At 38.2% G+C, this 23,670-nt stretch overlaps 3 long non-coding RNA genes across 4 annotated transcripts; 1 reads left to right on the top strand and 2 right to left on the bottom strand.

Annotated features, from left to right (window-relative positions):
- Positions 1 to 267: 267 nt before the first annotated feature.
- LOC113971937 lies at positions 268 to 8,516 on the top strand. Of its 2 annotated transcripts, none has more exons than XR_003535712.1 (4): positions 268 to 363; positions 2,005 to 2,165; positions 2,343 to 4,209; positions 4,726 to 8,516. It is a non-coding gene; the product is annotated as an uncharacterized LOC113971937 (long non-coding RNA). The 2 variants fall into 2 exon arrangements; XR_003535713.1 differs by lacking the exon at positions 268 to 363 and adding an exon at positions 1,567 to 1,866.
- Positions 8,517 to 10,433: 1,917 nt separating this feature from the next.
- On the bottom strand, positions 10,434 to 11,085 carry LOC113971938. The gene is made up of 3 exons (XR_003535714.1): positions 11,017 to 11,085; positions 10,581 to 10,866; positions 10,434 to 10,474 (listed from the first exon to the last, which is right to left on the bottom strand). It is a non-coding gene; the product is annotated as an uncharacterized LOC113971938 (long non-coding RNA).
- Positions 11,086 to 11,312: 227 nt separating this feature from the next.
- Positions 11,313 to 15,887, bottom strand: LOC113971936. Its single transcript, XR_003535711.1, has 5 exons — positions 15,793 to 15,887; positions 13,467 to 13,725; positions 12,818 to 12,888; positions 11,968 to 12,074; positions 11,313 to 11,844 (listed from the first exon to the last, which is right to left on the bottom strand). It is a non-coding gene; the product is annotated as an uncharacterized LOC113971936 (long non-coding RNA).
- Positions 15,888 to 23,670: the final 7,783 nt, after the last annotated feature.

The following is a 23,670-nucleotide window of genomic DNA, read 5'->3' as shown; positions in this document are numbered from 1 at the left end:
GAGGTCTTGGTACCTTGGTGTGGTGGAATCCAAAGATCCATCCAAGTCAGAGCTTTAATTTTCTAGCAGTGGAAACCAGCATTTTGGAATCTCAGAATGGAATTTTGTCATTGAATCCCAAACAGGTAAAAGGAGTTTCCCAGCAAAAAAACCCCTCCAAACATTAATTTTATTTTATGTTACAGTATTTTTCTTTTTTAATATATTTTATCATTTTATACAATTTTGTAGGAAGTAAAAGTGAATAATGTCAATTTACAGGAATTCATATTTCCAGACAAATAATAAAGGAAAAGTGGATGTTTCTGCCTGCTAATTCTGGGACTAACAGCTAAGCTTATTTCCTGATTACTCCCTATACAAGTGAGTATATGTGAGAATTTTTGCACAAAATATTTTTTTATTAAAATGTTGCTTTGGATTATACTGAAATACTTCCTTTAAATTTTATTTTGATGAAAAAGATCTTGAAGGTATTGTAAAATTTAATTTAAATTATGAGCATAATTCTTGCATTGTATTACATTAATTTTAATTTTTCTTAAATTTTTATTTTTGCTTTATTTAGGTATAGTAATGTTAGTATGTATTATGCACATGCAATATCCATGTGTCCAGCTGTTGCATTATCAAACACAAGGTCTTTTGGCTTAGGAAGGAAATAAAAGATGTTTCAGTGAAAATTTTATGTGAGCTTAATGATGATATCTTTAAGGATTCTGAAAATGGAAAGTAACTCCTTTTTAATAAGGCATAATAAAATACCAATTGGAACATCACAAAATACTATCTTGAAACCCTCTAAATGACAGCTTTCTGGCATGCAAGCAACTGATTTGGAAATACGTGTTTTGTGGATTTTTGTCCAATTGAGTTTTTCCCAGATATGCCAGTGTCAACAAAACAGTATTTAGTTTTGTGTGAGCTTTTGTAGACAAATTCATTTCTGAAATTCTAAATAGAAATTGCAAAGGCTCAGCTTTTTCCTCAGTATCATTAGGTAGTTTAGAAAAAGTTAATTTACTTCTGCCTCTTGTAATTTAACTGCTTGATCTTCCCATCAAAACAACTGCAGCACTACCAAATTTGACAGTGCTGTGTGTTGAGTGAGGATTTGGGGTTTAGGAGAAATCCCTAGAAGGGGCTGGGATGCTGAAACGGATGTGTTTTCCCAGAACATATTTTTCTTTACTTAGAAAAGGTAATAATAATAATAATAATGGCCCATCTTCGCGAACGAAGATTTGGGGAAAGGTCTTTTTACCTTTCCAACCTGCGCAATGGATTTTTTAGGTGAGACACAGCCTGCGCTGAACTGAGCCCACCCTTTAATCCTAAGGTTCATCTGCCGGGGCCAAGCAAGCTTGGACAATGGCAGTGAGGTCCTCAGGACGTAGGTTTGTTTAGAGTGTCCTTCTCATAGATGGATGGCCACACAGGGCTAACGACCTCCATCAGGCCAGGAGACCGGGGACTAGAACCCGTGGTCGCAGCAGTGAATGTCCTGCACGCTAACCACTAGGCCACCAGGGGTCTCAACTTAGAAAAGGTAAAACACCTGAAGAAAATAAACCTCAAGATTTTGAAGACATCTGGTCTAGGACTTACCTGATTCTATTGTTCATCCTGCATTTTTTTGTTTACTTTTTTTTAGATCCTCCATTGATTTTAACAAAATTAAGTTTATGACATATAAATATATCTACCTATGGGCTGCAGCAATGTTCCAGCTTTATGTGATTGGGGCATCTGAGAAGGGCTCAAGAGGAGTGGCAGAGGTGCCTGGAGTATTGAATCTTGCAGTTCAGTGAACATGTGTTAGAAACAGTAGTGGAGGAGGATCGAACTGACTCATACATAGATCAGGTGGTGCTTTGGGAGCGGGGCTGTGGAAGGTCTGCAGCAGCAGCAGCAGAGACAGTTCAGAGGCTGCGCCTGTCGGGTTTTAGCTGGTATCTCTTGCTGGAGGTACCTCCCATGCATGTCTGTCTGCTTCCCTCCCAGGGTTGCAGTCTGGTGCTCGCCAAAGGAGATGAGCTTCCTCATCTGCGTTTTGAGTGCAAGCACATGCTGAAAGTGGGAGGAGGGTTTTGCTGAGACGACAGAAGCATATGTGCAGATAATGTCTATTCTTGCATCTAGCTCTCTTCTGCAAAATACCAGTGGTGAGTGGTGGTAACTGAAGAAAAAAAAAAACCAGAAACCAAACCAATGGAAACAGTGAGAGTGATAGATAAACTCAGTTTTGTATGACAATAGTTGTTATCAAGTTACTGTCACAGGATAGTTTTGCCTTGTGAAATTGCTTTTCATATCAGCTCTCTCTTTGTCTTGTCTTTCAGATCAAGATGATACTGGAGCTTGCATTGTAGATGGTTACATTTAGGGAATTGAGAACAAGGATAAAAATGTAGGTAAAGTGATAAAAAAGTCAAGAAGGGGAGAGAGCAAAGACCTGCTTGCAAGCCTTTACCTTGAAGACATGGCCATGCATGCCAGAGGGGTGAAAGGAATCCCTTGGAGAAGGCAGGATGGCAAGAAGCTCTCTTGAACTCCCTGATGTTCAGCACACAAATCCCCGAGAAGGCCACGATTTCTTGAGAATACTTTCTTCCATTAATTTTTACAGCAAATAAAGTAGCTGAAAAACATGGAGATACTTGGTAGAAGACACATGGCTATGGTGCCAGGTACAGAAAGCAAACTGTAAGTTTGATATAACTTTTTCCCTACATTTTAGGTTTGTCTCGAAGATTAGTTAGCTAGTGAATAGAAAATAGGTGTAATAGAAAGAAAAGCAGAAAGAGGCCACACGTAACATCACAGAATAAGACTTTTTTCTCATTGATATTTCAAGTTGGATCCTCAAATCCTTTTTCCAGACTCTATAGCAAATAACTATATCAGAGGAAGAAAGATAAATGTGACTATAATGTGCAGGCAAAACTGTGCATAGCTCATGCATAAAAGGATTCTGTATTTTGAGGTCTACTAAATCAATTGAGTTTTATTGCAATATGTTTCTTTGGTTCATTTGTTCAGGAAGAGAGCATATATTAAATATGAAGACAATATATCTAGGATAATAATGATTTTATTAGTTAAGAAAGCAAGGAAACTATGTAATACCCTAGTATTCCTTTATCTGCTTATCCAGTGCTAGTGTAATACATCTTCCTTCTTTAACCAGGATTCTAAATGAATGACAGTCCCAGTAAATTATTGAGGTCCTTCTGCCCACTTTATAAAGGTTACATCATCCAACAAAGATTAAAAAAATAATAAATGACTCAGGTGGACAATGAAATTCTAAATTTCAAGTATGAAATGGCTATCCTCATTCATGTAAATTGTACCATGAATTGACTTTTTACTTTTAAGACAAAAATTAATTCAAAACAAATTTATAGCACTTCCCCTGTAGAAAATTTGCTGCAGGAAAGGGCTGAGTTCACTGAATAAATAAAATCCCACACCCCTAAATATATAATGCATTAATGCAAGATATCTTCATATTGATCTGCTGCCAAACAGTCGTGATGGCTTATTTCTTTTTGTCTAAAGTGTAAGTTTTTAAGACATCAGCTGACAGTATTTTTCTTTATTGGCTTGGGTTGGACTGTGCTCACTTACTATGGGTGGACATTAAATATTTAGTTTGAATACACTGAAAAGACTTATAAAAGCCTTCCAGATATCCCAGCTTTCAAAAATTCCCATCTCTCATTAAAGATGTGCCAAAGCACACTTTTAATTAATAGCCATGAGTGATTTTTTTTAATGTCAAGATTTTAATAGAAAATCGAATTAGTGGAAGCTTTGAACAAACTTTTCAGTAATTTAATTTTTTTACATTTAATGTTTAATATAAATTTGATGTTGAAGAGCAGTTCTGTCCCATACTGCCTGTATGCCTGCTTTCTGTTGCTGTAGTACAGCTACTGGACACCAAACTGTGGAGCTCCCAAATGCTGTGTAACCTGTTTAGGAGAGGTGAGCTCATTCCCGTGGTTTCACAAGTCCCTTCAGAGAGGCTTTCTGTCACTCGTACAAATGGAGGCAGGTGTCCCGAGGTCTTTCTCATGACTAGAGAAATGTTTCAGAGATTTTTCCATGCAGGAATTCATGGCAGAGGCAGAGATTTGAGAGTTGTGTGGGAAGAAGTTGCCAGCCTGGCTCCCAAGCTTGGGTCCACTGCACGTGGCAGGTGTTCTGTAGCAGTGAATCTGCCTTGTATGAGAAAACTGTGGTTTAGGCATGTTTTAAAATGGCTTTTTTGTAGTCTCTTTGCTAACTCATGTTCTTCTTCCCAAAATCCCCCACGGCCAGTTCTTGTCTCAGGAATGTCCTGAGAAGATATGAAGAAGTCTTCTCATTGGACCTTGTTAACCCCTTCCTTATTTGGCTGTTAACTCCCTACCTGATTGTTTTTTTTGTAAGACCCCTCACCTTAAATGGTCCCCTTTGACCCTCCCAAGAGCTTTATAAACCCCTACCCCACAATAAACTCTCGCTCTCGCCTCCTCTCCCTGTGCTGTGTGCTGTCTCTCTGGCTGCCATGGGACCGTGTGGGTGGGGGGAGGGGTGAGCACCTAACCCCTCCATGCGTCCAGGACCCCGAAGAAACCCCTGGAGCTGGAGTAACCCCTTCCCTATCCACCTCAAGCCTTCGGAAATGGAACCCCACAATGGGAGGAATGCAACCAGAACTGGTACCCCAGAGAGGCTAGCCATAGTGTTCCTTCCAGCAGTGCCACGCGGTGGCACATCCGTGTCACTCAGAGAGCGCCTGTGCGCGGAGGAGGACTGTGGGAGGAAACACCTGCTCAGCCATTTGAGCTGTGCCTTATGCCAAGCCACGTGGAGCTGTCAGTGGCTTTGCAATGCATTTGATCTGTGCTGTGTACTCACAAATATTGCTGCTGTCTGGGCTGGATTTAATTTTGGGGGGATTGAAAGAAAGTACCTTGGGAAGGACTGTATGAGGAGAAGACACATAAACCTTTCTTCCTGACTCAACTTTGTTATTTTCACAAATGTGGAACACATTTGGTCGGCATCCCATTGATTTGTTTACTGCTTTTGTGTCCCACATTTGCGGAGGCTTTCCAAACATAGATATTTCTCTCATCTGGCCTGGCTATGACTACTGCACAGAAACCCCTGGATAGGTGGGTGGAGTACACATCCAGGGCATTTTGGGTGGGCGTGAAAGGGAACACAGTGAACTTTTAAAGTAACCTGGCCTGTACTTTCAGGTTTGCCCATGGCTCAAGTGCAAAAATTATGGGATTTGTTTGGGAAGTGATGTTAGACAGTATCAGCTATAAGCGCTTACCTTGATTGCACACAGCTCACTCTTTACATGATCTGCCCCTGGATGTGGAATATTACAGCACTGTTACAAATTATTTTGTCTGTGTGCTTTGGAAAGTATGCAGTATGGCTCGCTTTCAAACATCACTTCTGTTATAAAAATCAGTGGCTCCTACAGTGACCTGAAACTAGTCAGGTAGGATTTTAAAGAGCAAAGAATTTCACAGATGGCTGATTTGTTTCTTCATTGTGGTATGTGGAAATAGTTCTGTGTTTCAAAAAAATATTTCCCCCTTGCATTTTAGATAAGACTATTACTAGTTTTTCATATAAACACAATTCCCAGTTTGTGTGGGATGTATTTCAGTCAAATAAAACTGAAAGAAGGAAGAAACCCATCCTCTCAGCTCAGCCTTTTTCCAGCCAGAGCCCTCTCTCATGAGTCTTCCTGCTAACCACCATTTCAGCTGGTCTTGCCCTCTTCAAATATGCTGAGGAGTTAAGTACATACTAGCTCCACTGCCCTAACACCCGACATATCTGCCAGAAGAGCTGGGAGGTCTAAAGAGGGTATTTTTTTCCTGCGTATAATCTGAGGCCTAGTGTACAGACCCTGTTATATTGTAGTCTTTCAGAAAGGGATTGACTTCACTGGAATGCCTCTGCAATGGCCCAGAAGAAGACACTTCCTCAGAAGCAGTTGCCTAGCATGCATCATTCTTGGCAGTATCTGCAAATAAACTTCTTGTAATTGATTTAATAATTTTCAAATAAAAAAATTATGATAGCTGCGGACAGCTATAAATAACAGAAATGAAACACATTATTTGCGCTGCGCCTTCACATGCACTTGTTTAGCTCTTTCTGCTGTTAAGTTAAAACATCTGTTTCTATGGAAGTGGAGCATTCCATGCAACAAACACAGCACTGGAAGTGACCCACATATTAAATGACAACATTTGACAAATTCTAGCAGTTGATTACCGGGGAGGAGTAGACTGTGGTTATAATCAGAGTAAACCAAAAAAATGTGTACCTTTATAAACCTAGAGTTTAAATGAAACATCTGTACTAAATCATGTTTGTAGAACAGCACTGTAGCCAACTACCAGACCATATGATAATGGGGTGTTTTTAACGATCCCTATTTCCATCGCATCCTCCAAATCAGATCCAGACTGTGCCCACTGGCATGAATTCTGCTGGAAACCAATTGGGATAGTGTCAGGCTACAGTGAATATTGTAAGTTTAGATACAGATAGCCATAAAATTTAGTGATTCCAATGCCTTATGGAGATTATAAGCACAGGTAGAAACTCAGGTGAATATTAGCAGTAGTTTTGTAGGCTACAGACTTTTCCAGTTATATTTTAACCCCTGGAAATGGGAGATATGTTGCAGTGACTGTGGAATCTTATTTGTAAGGAAATATGAGTGTATAGCAAGAAAGTGAGTATTAGAATTACAGCAGTGGGTCAGCTGGTGATAAACTAAGAGTACTGAGTCTGGCACCAAACCCAGCTTTGGCAGCTCACTTAAACATAATTCTTTGGATCTCTGAAACTGGTATGCAAAAGTCAAGTAAGTACAACTGTCTTTGAGTGCTTTTAAGTGGATACAAAGCAAAAGAAAACTAGTTTAGTCTATCTCTTTATGTAGATTCTTAAACTGATGTTCATTAATAGCATCTGAACATACACATTTTCTTATTACTGCAGAATATTCTGTGAATTAATTAAAAAGCACAAGCAAATGCCCAGACTTTGTATTAGCTCTACATAGTCACTACAGTCATTCAAAAACAGGAAAAAAAAAAGCAAACCCACTCTGCAACTGCACTACATTTTTAGTTTTAGGTGGCCTACAGTAGAAAAATTGCTGTTGTGTTACGAAGACCTGTTCATAATTCCTTGACCAAAATGAGTGATGTTCAATAAAACTGAAATATTGAGAGAGTGAAATATTTCTGAAGTGATGATCTAGAAATAGTAGTTAATTTGGACATGTGAGGTTCTCATTTGGAACAAGTAGATGAGTGCTATTTGGCAGGAATAAAAGGACAGGCTACGTTAATAGGGAGCAAATAATACAATGAATGGTAGTGTCTAAATTTAGCATTAGCAGGACATACCTAAAACTATAATAATCAAAGTATCTCATTGATTAGACCTAACCTGTTGGGGCATTATGTCCATCAGGAGTTAATGGGATTCTTATTTAATAGAGTCATAGAATGGTTTGGGTTGGAAGGGATCTTGAAGATCACCTAGTTCCAACCTCCTTGCCAAGGGCAGAGACAACTTTGACCACTCAAAGCCCATCCAGCCTGGCCTTGAATGATTCCAGGAGTGGGGCATCCACAACTTCTCTGGGCAACCCATTCCTGTGCCTCACCTCTCTCACAGTAAAGAATTTCTTCTTACTACCTAATGTAAGCCTATTCTTTTTCAGCCTAAAGCCATTCCCCCTTGTCCTGTCACTACATGTCCTTGAAAAAAGTCCCTCTTCATTTCTGTTGTAGGCTCCCTTCAGGTACTGGAAGGCTGCTAAGGACAAGGGACAAGTTTTTAAGATAACGTGCAAGTTGTAAAATGGGGGGTTAGGGAAAAATCTATACAGTATTCATTTAAAATATAAAGTTGATGAATTTTGATGGTCCCATACTTCATTTTAAACACTCTATTTAATTTTGCAAATAGTGAATGAGAAGCTTAACTACTTAGACCACCACCACAGCTGAAATTGTGACTGGTAGGCTACTGAATTCTAGAATAACAACAGGAAAGTAGACAACCAGTGTCACCAATGTGCTTAAATATACAAGAAAATCTGAAATAAAAACTTTGATTACTTTGAAATAAACACAAAACTAGGAGGTGGGGAGATGGGGTGTAGGGAAATGTTAAAGCTCAAAAGACTTAGAAATACCAGATCATCTTTGGGTTTATATTTTATTAAAACTTTTTCATAGATTTCTAAATGTTATTGTCACAAGAGACTATTAGATCATCTTGCCTGACTTGATCTTGCATATAAAATCAATGTCTAGAATGTCTAGAAAACCTCTGAGAGGGCTTTTCCTCATTTGATACTGTGTAACTAATAACATACAGTGCCTTTACACAAAATTAAATGATGTGTCATATAGATACTTAATGAAATAATTCTCACAATATATTTTGTGCACACCCATTTTGATGATGATGTTTATTTCAAAATCCAGTGCAAAAGTATTTACCTGAGTTTCAGTTCAACTGGTTTGCTTGTGGTCATAGCATTCAACAAATAAAACTGCTTAATCAGGGCCGTCTAAATTTTCCTTATTTTTTGGCCTCTTTCAGTATCAGGCCATCAGTATCTATTTCAGTGTATTACTTTCTCTGCCATTTATAATGGCACAGATGAACTGTTGTATAAAGTTGAAAAAATATCTCTGAACCTGCCAACACCAGTGTCTGATTTCTCAAGCCTAACCTTCTGGTTTGGAAGATTTTTACAATGGTTGTATGTCTGGCTAATGAAAGTTGTCAGCTTAATCTGCCTCGTCAAATACGCTACTAACTAAAATTCTACTTATATTGAGGAAGAGTGTTAGCATTGATGAAATCATTCCAAATTTTACATAAAGGCAGTTTCAGAGGGTTTTTCTACACCACAATGTGGAGGCTGTAAGTTACACACTATGCTTCATCAGTCATGAACAGAAGAGTTTTACATGAACAGTAAATAACAGCTAAATTAAAGGGAAGGGGTATTTTGTCCAGATAAATTTTAAGACACCTTTCTTAAAAATATGTTAGGCAGGTATTCTCTCAACAAATGCAGCTACATCTTAAACTCATGATTTTTGAACTCTCTTGTATTAAACTCACTCCAGCAGAGAAATTTTGACTCTTGTAAAGTCAGTGAGCATGACCACTACCATTTTGTAACTCTATTGCATTTTTCTTCTGGTATCATGAACCATTATTTAATTCTATTTTGCCATTTGTATGTTGTGTGGGATCCTGACTGTATGGCATGACAGCTGAAAGTCTGGCACACATTCTTGACAGCTGTTTTGAAGTGAAGGCTGAGATGCATGCTACATCTGGAGGTGCTGAGGTTTGAGTGCAGACAGTCAAAAAGTCCAGTTTCTCTTTAGGGTTGACTGGGATAGATTTACAATATCTAAGCTCTCATTCAGGAAGGGGACTTCATAAGGATCTACTCAGGCAGATGCTGTTGCAAAATCAAAGCCAAAGACTCTATGGCACATTTTGTGATACTACAGAATAAGTTAATTAAAACGAAATTAAATATTACATTAGAGAACTCCTGAACATTGCCTATACCACCCTGAAATGGCAGCCAAAAGGTGTATATTCTCTGTCTCGTTTTCTTCTAATTTTTAAGATGTACTTTTGTTTAATTTTACTATATGTCAATGTAAAGTTGAATCTATACTTCATAACAAAGTTTGTGGATGAATGGAGAACGGCTAAAATGGTAATACTATCAACCCCCCAAAAATTCAAGTCTAATTAATTAAGATGCAGTGTGTCTTAAAGAGGTAGAGTAGAAGGGAAGGGAGTTGGCAAATTGGTTTTTTAAACTTGGTTGGTTGACATTTTTGTTCTGGAAAAAGGATGATCCTAATATGTTCTGTCCAGCCAAAATTTCTTAATGCATACAATTTGTGTCACATAAAACTAGCACATTCTTATAGTTACAAGAAATCTTAAATTTTTAATGAGATTATAAAAACAAAATCAATGTTGCTTAATTTCAGAGCAAAGTAGAAATTCACTTTTTACACTTACATATTTTAAAAATAAAGGTGCCCAAGTTCTTCTACACACTGTAGCCTTCAAGGAGTGATGCATTTTTGGAAATGCAGACCTTCCACCGCAACACTTATTCCTGAGAGTAGTACTTCCCAAGTATTTCTGGTTTCTATTTATCAATCCAGAATGTTCCTCCTAAACTAAAAGTATCATGGGTATGTTATAATGCTTGAGAAGGTGATAGGATTGGCTGGAAAGGTGACTGCTTTGGTTATTGACATTTCCTTCATTCTTTCCTAAATATTTCCACAAATTCCCTTTTCAGCAGAGGATGTGGCATCAAGATGCCCCTTTTTTCTCCAGCACACATGACAGTGAAGCTTAACAGGGTCTGGAAGGAAGAACAGAACATTTGATAAAGCCAGTTAGGGATGCACTTGGGATGCACTTAAAAGCTTTGGTGATGGTCATTACAGAAAATCCAGACTTGTCTTCACCATTGTGCTTAAAGTGGTGATTCCTATTGAGTGCTTCCTTCTGTGCCTGCAACAGAGCATATTCTTGTTCAAGCACATCATCATACTCATTCTTCATTTCCAGTTTCAAGGCTGTATTTTCATTTGAAGCCTGTGGGATTGTATCATGACAATGCAGGAATCCTTGCCAAAATCAGCCAACTAAGAACAGGTGGTCATCAAAATAAACTTCCCCTGCTGTCATATTTTGAGAAGTTCAGTAGAGCCTAGGACAGCCTGAGAGCACTACAACTCATTGCTGAAGGCCCTGTAGCAAATAGAAGTACAAAATGTAAGTGTTTAGATTTTTGGGGTTAAATCCCATCCAGATCATTGCAGTACACAGAAATGAGCAACCTCAAAAGAAAGACTTTCTCCATCTGAAATAAAACATTAGTGTTGTTGTTGAAGTACTCACTTTCCCGAAGCAAGCTCCATCATCAGATGGTCTTAATTGAGTTCTGACACTCAATCTAATCAATCTGTATTAAAGAAGTAGTAAAAGAACTTGACTTTAGCTTTTGGGAAAATTACATATTTAAAGGATTTGAATATCAGCCACAGAATGATTTTACATGAAGTGAAAGCTACTGTTAGGAAAAGAAAATGGAGAAAATATCAAAGCTACTTAGTCAGCTCCATTTTTCTCTTAAGAAGAGAAAACTTGACCATAAAAAAGTTATTGTTTCTTAGATAAGAAACCTGTATATTCCTGATTGTTCTCTGATTGTTCTTAAGAAACCTTTCTTCTTATTCACCTTTATGTCAGAGAAAGTTTAAATTACAATTTTACCTCTATGAAATGTTTATTTTCTGTTTTCCCTCATCCAGAATAGGTTTGAGAGACTGTGTAGTGTTTCAAACTTGTAGGAGCTAGTGAGGTTTTACTTGCAGAATCAATGGCCAAACTATGGTTGGGTGGTCGAGGGTTTTTTCAGCACCCAGATGTTATATGGTTTCCGGAACTTCTGTGGTTCAATATGAATATTTAATTTTTTTTTTTTATTCTGTGCACTAAATCATTATTACATATTATTCAAATCATTATTACATATTATTCAGGGAGTAATGGAAAACTGTTAGCTTCAACATAGTATAATAATACAATGAAAGCCTGAATTATAATTTCTTTGGCATTTAAAATATCACTCTGTACCTTTTTAATTGGCAAAAAAAAAAACTTATTTTTAGCTCTATCAGTTGCTCTCATGGTCCTGTACATTAAGTCTTGAGAAAAATTTGCTATCTAAAACATAATTTGAAAGGAAAATTTGTGTCTAAATTAACAGATGACCTTGTGATTTCTCCAGCTCCCCATTAGATTCCTGTAAGTACTGAGGGCACTGTCTTCTGAGTGCCAAGTACCCACCTATACTGAAGTTCTCATATTTGAATGGTCATCCTGAATCAGTTCAGGGACCCAGAGTAACATCACTATGTCTGACACTCCTATTTCACAGTCTGATACCTCCACCTCTGTTTAAAGAAAGAAAGGGAAAAAGAAGCAGTGTAGAGTGCATGCCAGTCTCTTCTGTTGCTAGTTTAGTCTTTCTTTCTAGGGATGACTTCTCTCTTGGTAAAATGACAGGACTAGGAGAAGAGCAGATCAGTGCAGACATCTAGATCACCCACATACACACACACCAAAATTCACTTCGAAGAACAGTCAGTTCTGGAGCTGGCAGAGATAACACTGCTCACCTGGCTGTTATGCTTCTAACTTTTTTAAGTACATTATTTTTGGTTTCACTCTCTTTTACTTGGTAGTGTCTACAATGTTAGCCTGACACCAAAAAATCCCTTGATTACTCATTGCAGCTTCCAGGAGGCTGGCTGCTACTTCTGCCGCTGACTCATAGGTATGAGACTTTATTAGGCTTGAGTGCACATGATGCCTTGCTTGGTATAGTCATAGCTGTGTCATGAAAATTAATGACAAAATATTTTTAGATCATTTATTGATTCGCTGATTTAATTTAGTCATGCATTTAAGCATCTCTCTTTCACGTTCTGTGTCAATTTTCCTAGTTAGAAAGAATGGACCAGCTTTGCAGAAATACTCAAATCAATCTTTGTACTGATTATAAAAGACTGTCTCTATGGGTAGGTCATTAAACAGTCCCTTTACTCAGTAAGGGACTTGGATATTGTAAACCCTGCACAGCAGCTCCAAATGAGAAATTGTGCTTTTCCACTGTATTTTTTCATTCCATACTCACCAGATGTAGCACACATCATATTTGTAGTTCCAAAAGAGCTGTCAACAGTGTGTTCCAAAATCTCAGTTGCCCTGGCATTCAAATGGTATTTCACAAGACATACAAGTGGTAATGTCAAATTAAAGAAACAAACAGCACTACAGAAATATCTAATGGATTGATGGAACAGTAAACAAGATCAGTGCAACTCTTTTCCATTTACCAACTCAACTGAAGTATTTATGTAAAGGACTGTCTTTCCCAAAAATGTCTTTCTCCTCTCTTTTTATAATTTTGGCATTGTTATATACTCCTTTTCTCTTGGTTCTGGTATCACATTATGTTTATTTCTTCTATTTCTATTGTAAAAACTGTATCCTAAGTAGGATTATTTCTTCAATCATCTACTAAAATCAGCTTTCTACCTTCCCAGAAACTTATCACATTGGTTAAAACATTAATATTGTAATAACCTACCTTGATTAGGCAAACTTACCAGCATAAGACTATGTTGAAGAGCTGCACTTATGTCATATCTGTACAGATATTGTAGGGTGGACCCTGGGATGTCTTGCTGAATATCCTACAAATCTTGCATTAGGTAAATAGAAAAAATTTTGGTAGCTTCAGGTCATGGAAACATGAACCAAAAATCTGATGGGGATCATACCAGTATTTAAAGTCCTTCAGAGAGCAGGCAGTCACACAGTTCTCTCTGGTCCTCCTGCTTCATGTTTCTGATGTGTTGTGTGTAGTATGCATTCAGTTTATTGTCCCTCTCCCCCTCATCACTCTTCTGGTGTCAACTAGAAGCCAGCTGGCTGGTCCACTCTTCTTCAACTCAGCATTACTTTGGGGAGTACCAGAATAACACAGAACTCCCTCCAAGAGGCCCAGTGGCTGCCTTTCTCCAATCAGGCTTGAAGGACCTGCCAAAGAATTCAAAGAATATCTTGTTTTACAACCACAGAATGACATACAAAAAATTCTTCCCCTTTGCATGCTAGAGTTGATACTTTTTATCTACAAAGCCTGTAAGACATGGCACAGCCATCTCCCCTTTTCTTTCCCCTGTTGGGTCTTTGCTGTGTGCACACCATGCAGAGGGAAGTTTGCAATACCATCTTAATGTACTTGAGCTCAGCCAAATGCTCCGTGAGGCAGAGACTGAGGCCAGGAATGGAGATTTAAGAAAGCAAGCTCTGGAATCACCATTTGTGGAGCCAGACCCTAAGATGGAGGTACACGAGCAGCTCACTGTGGCTCTAATGGGCAGAGGTGGGTTGAGTGATTGCTTCCCAGTGAAACTCTCAAGAACAAGGAAAATGCTATTCTCAACTGAAGGACTAAGCATTGCCTTATCAGGGAGTTGAAGACAAGTCTAAAGCAGCTGAAAAACCGTGTTCATAGAGAAGGATTGGAGATGTCTTATATCATGAGTTCCAGCTCTTCTGCTGGATGTTTTTTTCTCCAGCAGTATTCTCATGACTGCCACAGCAATAGGTTCAGAAGAACCCACTGACCAGTTTCCAGTATTGTTTAATATGAACTTTGGAGTGGCCAGGCTAGTTTATGGCTCAGTGCAGTCCAGCGTGGCTGCAGTGCCCAGGAGGGTCTGGTCCTCTCCCACCAAATACTTGGTTCCAGGATCCAATATGTAATATAACACTGTTCAGTTACAGCTGCAAATGGAAGTTGTTACTTTATGATTGTCGATTGTATTTACTTTGAAAAAAGTGTTTTAAGAAGAAAAGTGTCTAAGATAGTTGTGCTACAGCTCATGGTCTTTTGGTGTGGTTTGTGAGAAGAGAGAGAGAGGGCCATTCTCAGCCAAGACCCATGGGCCAGAAAACTCCTTATCCCAAAAATTCAGGACAGGGATGAACAGCAGCAGCAGATGAAATGAGCACACTCTCAGTAAAGTGTTTTAAAATACCTTCTTGCAAGTAATAATTTTCTTAGTTAGACCTACTATGAAAAATTTATAATTCTTTCTCCGTTTTCTCCCTGGTAAAAGCTGTACATAGGTTTTAAGCAGTGATAAATAGTAGGGTTGCCGTAATCCCTTAGTCTTGACTAACTGCTATGTGTATTGTACGTGGTATGTTATAAGCTGGTTTTCTGATACTGGTTTCCTGTCATTAGTCAAATGTCATTTTATCTGGAGCAATGATTGATTTCCAGATGAAAGGTAAGGGCTCTGAGAAAAAGGGCAGGCCAATCATGTTTTCACACTGGTGAAAATCAGGAGAAAATTAAATTCAATATAGTTGTTCTGCATTTACATCAGTGCCACTTCACAGAATCACAGAATCACAGAATACACTGAGTTGGAAGGGACCCACAAGGATCATTGAGTCCAACTCCTGGCCCTGCACAGGACCATCCCCAAGAGTCACACCATGTGCCCGAGAGTGTCGTCCAGACACTTCTTGAACTCTCTCAGGCTTGGTGCTGTGACCACTTCCCTGTGGAGCCCATTCTAGTAAAGCTAGATACAAATGCATTGTTTTACAGTGGTAATTTTTCACACTAATTAGCAAAAGTGGAATAAAAAGAAGTCCTGTGTTATGTGGGGATGCTCATTAATCAGTATTTCTGAGTTTGTATTCTAAGAATTTTTCAAATTCTTAGAAAATAAATTCTCTCTGATCTTCTACATGATTTAGCAGAGAAAACAGCAAAAGATGACACCTGGGACTTCTCCTACTTTCTGGATGTTAGGAGGTTTGGAAAAACCTTTGGACTGGAGATCATGAAAGACACTGTCAGAAATGTTTAGGAGTATGAAAAAAAATACCACGTAGAATATTTGTCTGAACACATCCACAAATCTAATACCTTTAGCCCTTTAATACAGTGGTAAGAGTCAAGGGTCTAGTTAGAAATATTTGTTTAAATACATGGCTTCTTGCCAGATATAGTGATTGTCATATACAGAGAAATGTGAGTGCTTGCTGGGAGGACCCTAGGGTGATCTGAAAGACTCATTTTACCTTCCCATCTGGCACAGGGCTCAAGGGGGTTAAATGCATATCCCTGCTGAGCCCAGATCTACCCTGCCCGTGACAGTAACAGCTTTGGTCTGATCAGACTGTCAGTGGTTGTGGTGTCACAGTCACATTCCAGCACCATCATCCTGCACTGAAGACCAAACTGTTGACAGAAGTCATAGGAGAAAAGGAATATGAGAGGATTACATCTGATTTGACTGTAGGGACTTTAGCTGATTTTTATACCATTTTAAAACTTTCTGTGTTAGAGAAAAGATGTTGAAAGGCAAAAGAATAAATCAGATTCTGTGCACAAACTATTACTAGAGAGACTGAAATCACTCCTGCTGCAGTTCCCTGTTACAACAGATACTGCAATAAGCCTTTCCAAAGATTTCCCTAGCATAGGCATCCAAGGGAGTGTGGCAGCATATGTGCTTAGTAAGGGTTAATATAGTCTGGCACAGCTAGGAGGGTAATTGAAGAAGAAGACATTGTAGCTATGGCTCCTGGTGAGAAACTCCTTTGGTGGAGTGTGCTGGAAGTCATGAGGCCAAAGGCCAAGTGACTTCATTCTTCTCAGAAGAGGCCATGACACACATCCTGGAATGGCACATGGAAATTTCAAAAACATCTTACAGGGGCAGAGGCCTCCTACAAACACCAGTGTGAGCCCCAGGACATTTTTCACTTATGATTGTCAATTTAATAACCTGGCACATCTCTCTGAACAAGTACGGGACAGATATTTAGCTAATACTTGTAGATTGCCCCAAAACAATCACATAGTTTCATGCCTGTCTTTCTATGGCCTTTTAAGATCATAAAACCAGGCTTTTTTACCCATTTAGTGAATTCTAAGTGCCAGCCTGTAGAATCTTGTCTGCTTCTTAATAACCTTGATAAACACACATATCTCTTACGTGAAGGAGGATCTTTTCTTAGAACTGATGTTTTAAGGATTAAGTTACAGAGAAACTGCACTCCATATGGGCAATACAAAATAAAACCAAACACAGCCCAAAGTATAATAATGTCAGAAGAGCAATAATTTGAAATGAGGTGGCTTGTTACGAACTGCAGTCTATTTGGAACAGAAGTCCAATCCAACTTCCTTCTCCCATGTCCTGGAAGGTTCAAAGGCTCAATTAGTTATGGTCTGTACAATGCTGTAAGATGCTCATCTAGTACTCTGTAAAACAGCAACTCTTTAATTTCCTACCACAAAATGATGCATTTATGCTTTTCTGAAGCACAGAAATTAGGAGCCGCTGGAAAATGTGAGATCTAGGAGCTTGGGTATTAGTTAAGGTTAACAAGCCATGAGTATATTATGAGTGTGTTATGTCTTTCATAACACACCTCTAACTTTAATGAAAACAGGATACTGTAGCAAATCACTGACTTCAGTGGAGTTATTCCACTTTGTACTAATAGAGGATGATGGACATTCTACCTTCTTAACAAAAAGACATGCTTCCTTGTAAATTCATAACCTGATGATTTCTAGGAACAGTAAATGCATTTGTTTTTTTCAAAGTCTATCTGTCAGTATGACAATTGCAGTAAACCAAGACAATTACTTAAACATTACGTTATGAGAATGTAATTCATATACATCTACATAAGCATTTAAAAAAAATAAAGAAAAAAAGATAGTAGTACAGTACAAGACTCCATCATGTCCATAAAGATCTTCAGTATAATAATTAGTGATAATAATAATAATAATAATAATAATAATAATAATAATAAATGATTAGCTTTGGAAAGCATAGGTGTCCATGCAAATGAAAAGGTTTCTGTTGGCTAAATTCCCGCTTTTTCTTTACAAAACTTTATAACAAAGACACGACCTAATTTTTCCTCTGATTCATAGTCATCTAATGGCTAATCTGTATAAATCCATTTTCTTTTAGTGCTAAGTGTGCTCATTTGCTGGTGATTGACCTGAAGCCATGGCCCACACTCTTCAAGGAGCCTCCCTTTTAGAGAACGAACAGATGGGAGACAGCTTTGTAAAGTTCGCTGCAAATCTCAGAGCCCCTTTGGGTCCCTTGTCTGGGAACAGTTTCATCCATGTGGGAACTTGGCATCAGGGTGTACCATAGAGAAGAGCCTGGCACCAGCCTTGTAGAACTGGGGAGTGGTTTTTCTGGCTGAAAGGTACAAGGAAATCAAGCTCTCACTGGGAAAGTATTTCTTAGCTCTGGAAAGCCTGGGGGGTTTTTTGTTTATTTATCTGTATATCATGTTACATTCTTCAGAAATGCAATCATATCTAAGCAGAACGAGTGCAGTGTCTTCTTGTGTTATGCAGATTTTGATGCTGTGTCAGACTTGCAATAAGGTCAGAAAATAGGGTGAAAAAATTGCCTGCAAGTACTTGCTCACCTAGAAGAAAAGTACTGGCAAGTCTGTCATAAAGCAATGTTGCAATGTTTCCAGAAATACAAAAAAGCATTTGTTTTGCCTTGCTAGTGGAGCAGGAGCCCAGCATTAAAAAGCTAATGGGAATCCTCGACTACTGTCAGCTGTTATACTTTGATGACTTCAGTAATAATATAAGGCAGCTGAGGGTTTCCCATATGGGTCCTTGCTCCCTGTTCTGCTACTGACTTATTATATTGACAGTCTCAGCTTACTAATTTGAGAAGAAATGGCTGCAGCAGTGTTTTTTCACAATTAATCAGCAGTTCCCAAAATATTTGAAAATCATAGTGGAATAAAGCATTAATAGTTCAGGGCAGTTTTTAATGTGGTATGAAAATCAGGATGTTAATCCTTCTGTTTCAGATCAGTCTTACAGTTAAAACGAAAAGAATGTGCGCTACCATCTTTCGTCTTGAGATAGTGGAATGTATTCACCTCTACTTGGAGAAAAAAAGCCATGAAATAACCATAAATTGCTTCAGCAAATTACAGTCTAGACTTGCTGATTTGTTTTAACAACACAAGATATCAAACCCATATGCAAGTATTATTGTTAACTGCTGTTCCTAAATGCCTGTAAACGCATTGTCCTGTAGACTAAGTATCACTGCAGCCAAGTAATTACTTAGATTTTATGTGGAATTTGTAACAGGAAAGGAGTATTCACTGTGTCACTTGTAGGAGTCTGGTTTTTCTCTTCCCCTGACATCTTTAGACAGTGTGACTGGGTCATCACTATCGTTTGACAGCAATGCAGCTTGCAGAAGATGAGAAGGCAATTTGTGGTTAGGTAACACCGGCACAGACAGTGAGCTGTGTACCTCCAACGGGAAAATGAAACAGGAGTCAGGCTGCATTTCATTTTTAATCCTTTTTTGTGGTTGTCCAAGTTTATTTTTATAATTCGTAGTACCCACAAGACGTACTCATTTCCTTCAGAACAACAGCTGTGGAACGATGGAGGATTACCTTTGCTGTTTCCCAGCAACTAAGCTTTGCCTCCTTCTAGAAGATGGTGAAAACTGCCACAGAGCTTTGCCTCCTTCTAGATGATGGTGAAAGTTGCCACTGACTACAGTGTTCTTTCTTCCTTTGATAGGCTGCCATGTTCAGCCAGGCACATATATATCAATTACAGGGCAGTCACAAGTTCAAATATAGTTCCAGTGGCAATAATATACAAAATAAGAGTGAAAACAACATAAGAAAACTCTGCTTTTCATGGGCCAAAGGTTTTTACAAACTATTCATTATAAAATAGGTTGGTTCAGCTATTCAAGATTTTCAAAGCTCTGGGCAAAGTCATCCGATTGTATTGTGACAGTGGCTTCTTCAGCTGGGACCTACTGGCTATGTCACTGGCTAGTTAATTTTGGGAACTGGAACTATTAAATGCACAGAGTAATTGTGATACAGAATTTCTGTGGAAAATGAGTGGAGTTCAAAATTAAACAAAAATGCCACACACACAAAAAAAAATCAAGTAAATCTGTTCCCTACAAGTGAAATGTTGCCAAAGTGCATTGTAAACATGGAGCAACTGCACCTGCAAATAAGGCATTACCACTCCCTGTCCGCTGCAGTGTAGATTTTGTGGTATGTGTTTGTTCCCTCATGTCCTACATACATTGCTTTCACAGAATACACAGGCAGAACAATGAGGCCAAGGTGATATTCTAACCAGACTGCTTCTTCTGCATACTGACCTTTTAAATGCTCACTGAGTAGTCCAGCATCTGACTAACTGCACTTAGCTCCTGCAGGAGTTATCCCCCCCATCCCCTCAGGATAAAGCAACAATTTTTGGGAGAAATTTGTTCTGAACATAGCAACAAGGCACTTGCAATCTTCTTTATACAATCACTTTTTCAGTCTTGGCTTTATCAAACTCAGCAGATAAATAATGTATGCCCTTCCCATTTCCTATGTGAGATCATGAGTGAGGAGCTGCTTCTTGACAGATGTCCAGGCAGTATTTTCAGAAGTGTTTTTTCAGTCAAATGTAACCGTTATAGCCGTCTAGTCAATTTAGCAGTGGCATCTCAGTTTTCAAACTTCAGCCAGGTTTCTCATAGCTGTGACTAAAGAGGTTCAGTTAGAACTTCCTAACAGAACAAAAGAGCTCTTTTTCTCTGCTTAATATTACTTCAACACATTTTTTTTCAGTTTCAGAAAAGTAAAAGGCGATGCCTCTCAACTAGGGAAAGAAAAAAATGAGGACATTTTGATAGTCTAAAGAGAGGAATGTAAAATGAAAGTAAGTATGGCACAAATCCTAAGGTCTTTGCTTATAATTGTTACAGACATTTAGGTACAACTTCTTTTGGCATCCATGGGACATCAGATGGGCAGAGCCTTTCCTACAGAAAAAAAAAAAGGCATTTGTTCTGTCTTTATTGAATAAAGACAGAAAATGAGAACAGTATAAAGGCACTGGTAGAATATCCATGCATACTAGGTTTGACCTAGATTACAAGTTTCAGTTGTTTGTTAAGAATTGATATCATTAACTATATGTAAAAATACAAGTACTAAATCCACACAAATTACAAACCAAGACTTACAAAGAGCTCTCATACCATCTCTAGTACCCTAAGCTGTAATTTCTAAGGAACTTAGACATTCCTTGATTTTTACAGTTATGAAAATACTAATTTTCTTGTTCACTAGCAGGGAGAACTGAGACAGTAAAACACATTCTATCTGAACATTGCCCACTTTAATACAGGTTGGAACCATCTCATTAAACTTCCTACAAATGTCTAAATATACCATTCCATCATTTTATTAGTACATAAACTGTGCTTCATGCTTCAGGATCACAGCAGAACACAGTGTGACCCATAGGATGACCTAAGAAACTATGTGTTGGTAACATACCATGTTCTCTCTTTATAACACAATTATGAAATGCAAATTGTCTGAGAGGTAAAAAGACCACAGTGTATAGCTCTTGATGACTTAATATTAACACTTTGGGCAGTATTAACATATTACATCTTGCTTCTGATTTACTGGAAAACTATATTGCAGTGTGTTGCAGACCCTTGCAATTTATAGAAATAAAAATTAAATGTATTGAGTAGGATCAAGTTCAGTAAATTCAGGACCAAATAAATCCCATATGTTATCTGTGGATCTCTTGATACTGGTGAACATCAACTACTTCATGAGATCTTACTTACTAATTTGTCATCAGATTGTAAAACATTTTACCTAAACTGTCAGTAAATGTAAATCTAAATAAATACTGAGTAAAATGAAAGATGGTACTGAAGCTAATGATAAATTCCCTTCATCAGTAGAGACTTTCTATCTCATTCTGTTCTTCAGAAGTAAAATATTTTTTGAGTAATAGTCTGAACTACTTGGCTGAGAAGTGGTCCAGTAGCAACACTTAATGTATGGTGAGGTGCACAGTAGCTATTTTTTATGACAACTTTTGCACATTTTTAGTTCAGAAATAGTTTGTGGTTCATGTAGTGGAATAAGTTCTTGTTCCTTTCCACATAATGTCCCTGAGGTTTCTAGCAGTGATACCTTTGAGAAGAATGTTGTGGTTGAAACTTTCAATTGCTGTACCAATGCATCTCTGGTACTCATTGTAGAACTACTGTGCAATTGAGGGGAAGACAGTAACAACTATTATTTTTAGCAGCCATCTATTTGCCAAGCAAAGTGCTGATGACTAAATAATTTGTTACACATGCACTGGTCCAGATTCTGCTTGTCTTTTGCAATCAAAGCTCTCCTTGATGTGTTTAGGAGAACTGAGAGTGCAAGTATAGCCAATTCACTCCCCTAAACATTGAAGGACATATTTTTCTACTTTTCTATCCACTGAGCATGAGCATACCCTGAAAATAATACTAGTAGTATCAGTCAAAGAGTAAAAAAACATTTAATGAAAGTGATAAATTTTCCCTTATATTTATAACAGGCTCGTGCAGGCAGAAAAAATATAAAAAATAAATACTCAAAAAAAAGTGGCAATCCATATTAACATCTAAAAGCAAGGATGGCACAAATCCTCTGCCACTTACAGGTCAGTGTCTGAGCTCCATTCCTTTGATCTCTGCCATATCCCTCCATTCACATTTGCTGGTAGTCTCATTCACTCTTCTTCTAAATGGTGTCCCATGACTCTGTCTAGTCTAGTAAATCAAACAGTGTTCCCAGGAAATTAACTGCCTCCACTGTTAAATTGCCAGAATAATCCCTGGGATGGCTGTGTCCAAGACTAGCTAGCAATCTCTCAAGTAATTCAGAAAGTGGCGTAAGCCAGAGGTCATTGCTGTTTGGATGCAGCCACCATGTCTGACCCCATCAGACCACAGCCTCTGAGACCTCACCCAGGGCAAATGCAGTTCTTTCAGTAAGAATTCCAGCATATGACAGTCTGAATAGCATTGCCCACAGCCATGGGCTTCTTTGTATTACTAGAGAAGTACATGAAGTCTCAATAACCCCCTTAATTCTCACTACCAGGGGTCTTCCACCAGAACGGTCTCACATCCTGGCATCTGGGTCTGAGTTCAGGTCCTGGGATTGATTCACTAGAAGCAACTCCACTGTAGGAGTATCATGGAGACTTTTATCTCATAACATCCAGATGGTTCCTATTACAGTAAGAGGTGATCTAGCGACAAGCTCTCACTTCTGTTTCTATGATGCCAGTTCGCCAAGATATGTTATGAGTGTAAATGACAACACAGTATGGTTTCTTACACTAGAGAGGAGCTGTTAAAATGTATATATTCACCATTTTTTCCCTCTTGTCACATAAGCTATGTTGCTCTCTCATCAGATTTTCCATCTTGTGGCTTGCTTTCAGAAGCTGTAAGACAAGCAGTTGTTTTGCAAGGAAGGGCTGTTGATATCAAGCTGTGTTTGAGGCAGGTCTGGAGTGCAGTTTGAGATTATAATTTCCCTTATTCTTTGGTTCTTTTTAGAAAAGTTGTAGTTAGACAAAAGACAGTTGATTATTTTATAGAAATGCTTTGGTTCCCTGATTAAGTCTGGATGCATAGCTACTCACAATCATCTAGAGATATTAAAATTTAAGACCTGGAGATGACTGAAGCAGAAACTTAAAAAATGATCATATGAATTTATTTTTTGTGGCCTTCAAAGATGTTAAATTTTACAAATCCTACACCAGTGTTCTACTTACTGACCTCTAAGGACACATTATGCATTTTTACATTCACTGCTGCCTTTTCAAAAAATGGCAGTTTCATGGAGTGGCAAATGAGTAATAAAAAAAGACACGCAGAGGAAATAGTTAAAAATAGACAGCAGAATTAATCATTGGACTAAAGGAAAAATAATGCATTTTTAACTCATACTTCCAGCACAATCTCATTAAAATACCTCTCTAGTTGTGTATTTGCTTCATCTTCTCACAATGATATTAACATAAGTAATTTTTTATTACTTAGGACATAA

The sequence above is a fragment of the Neopelma chrysocephalum genome, unplaced genomic scaffold (genome assembly GCF_003984885.1).
Source record: "Neopelma chrysocephalum unplaced genomic scaffold, ASM398488v2 Primary Assembly neopelma1_86, whole genome shotgun sequence".
In the NCBI taxonomy this organism is placed as follows: domain Eukaryota; kingdom Metazoa; phylum Chordata; class Aves; order Passeriformes; family Pipridae; genus Neopelma; species Neopelma chrysocephalum.
Note: the sequence above shows the minus strand (reverse complement) of the source record. Positions and strands in the feature narration are given on the sequence as shown.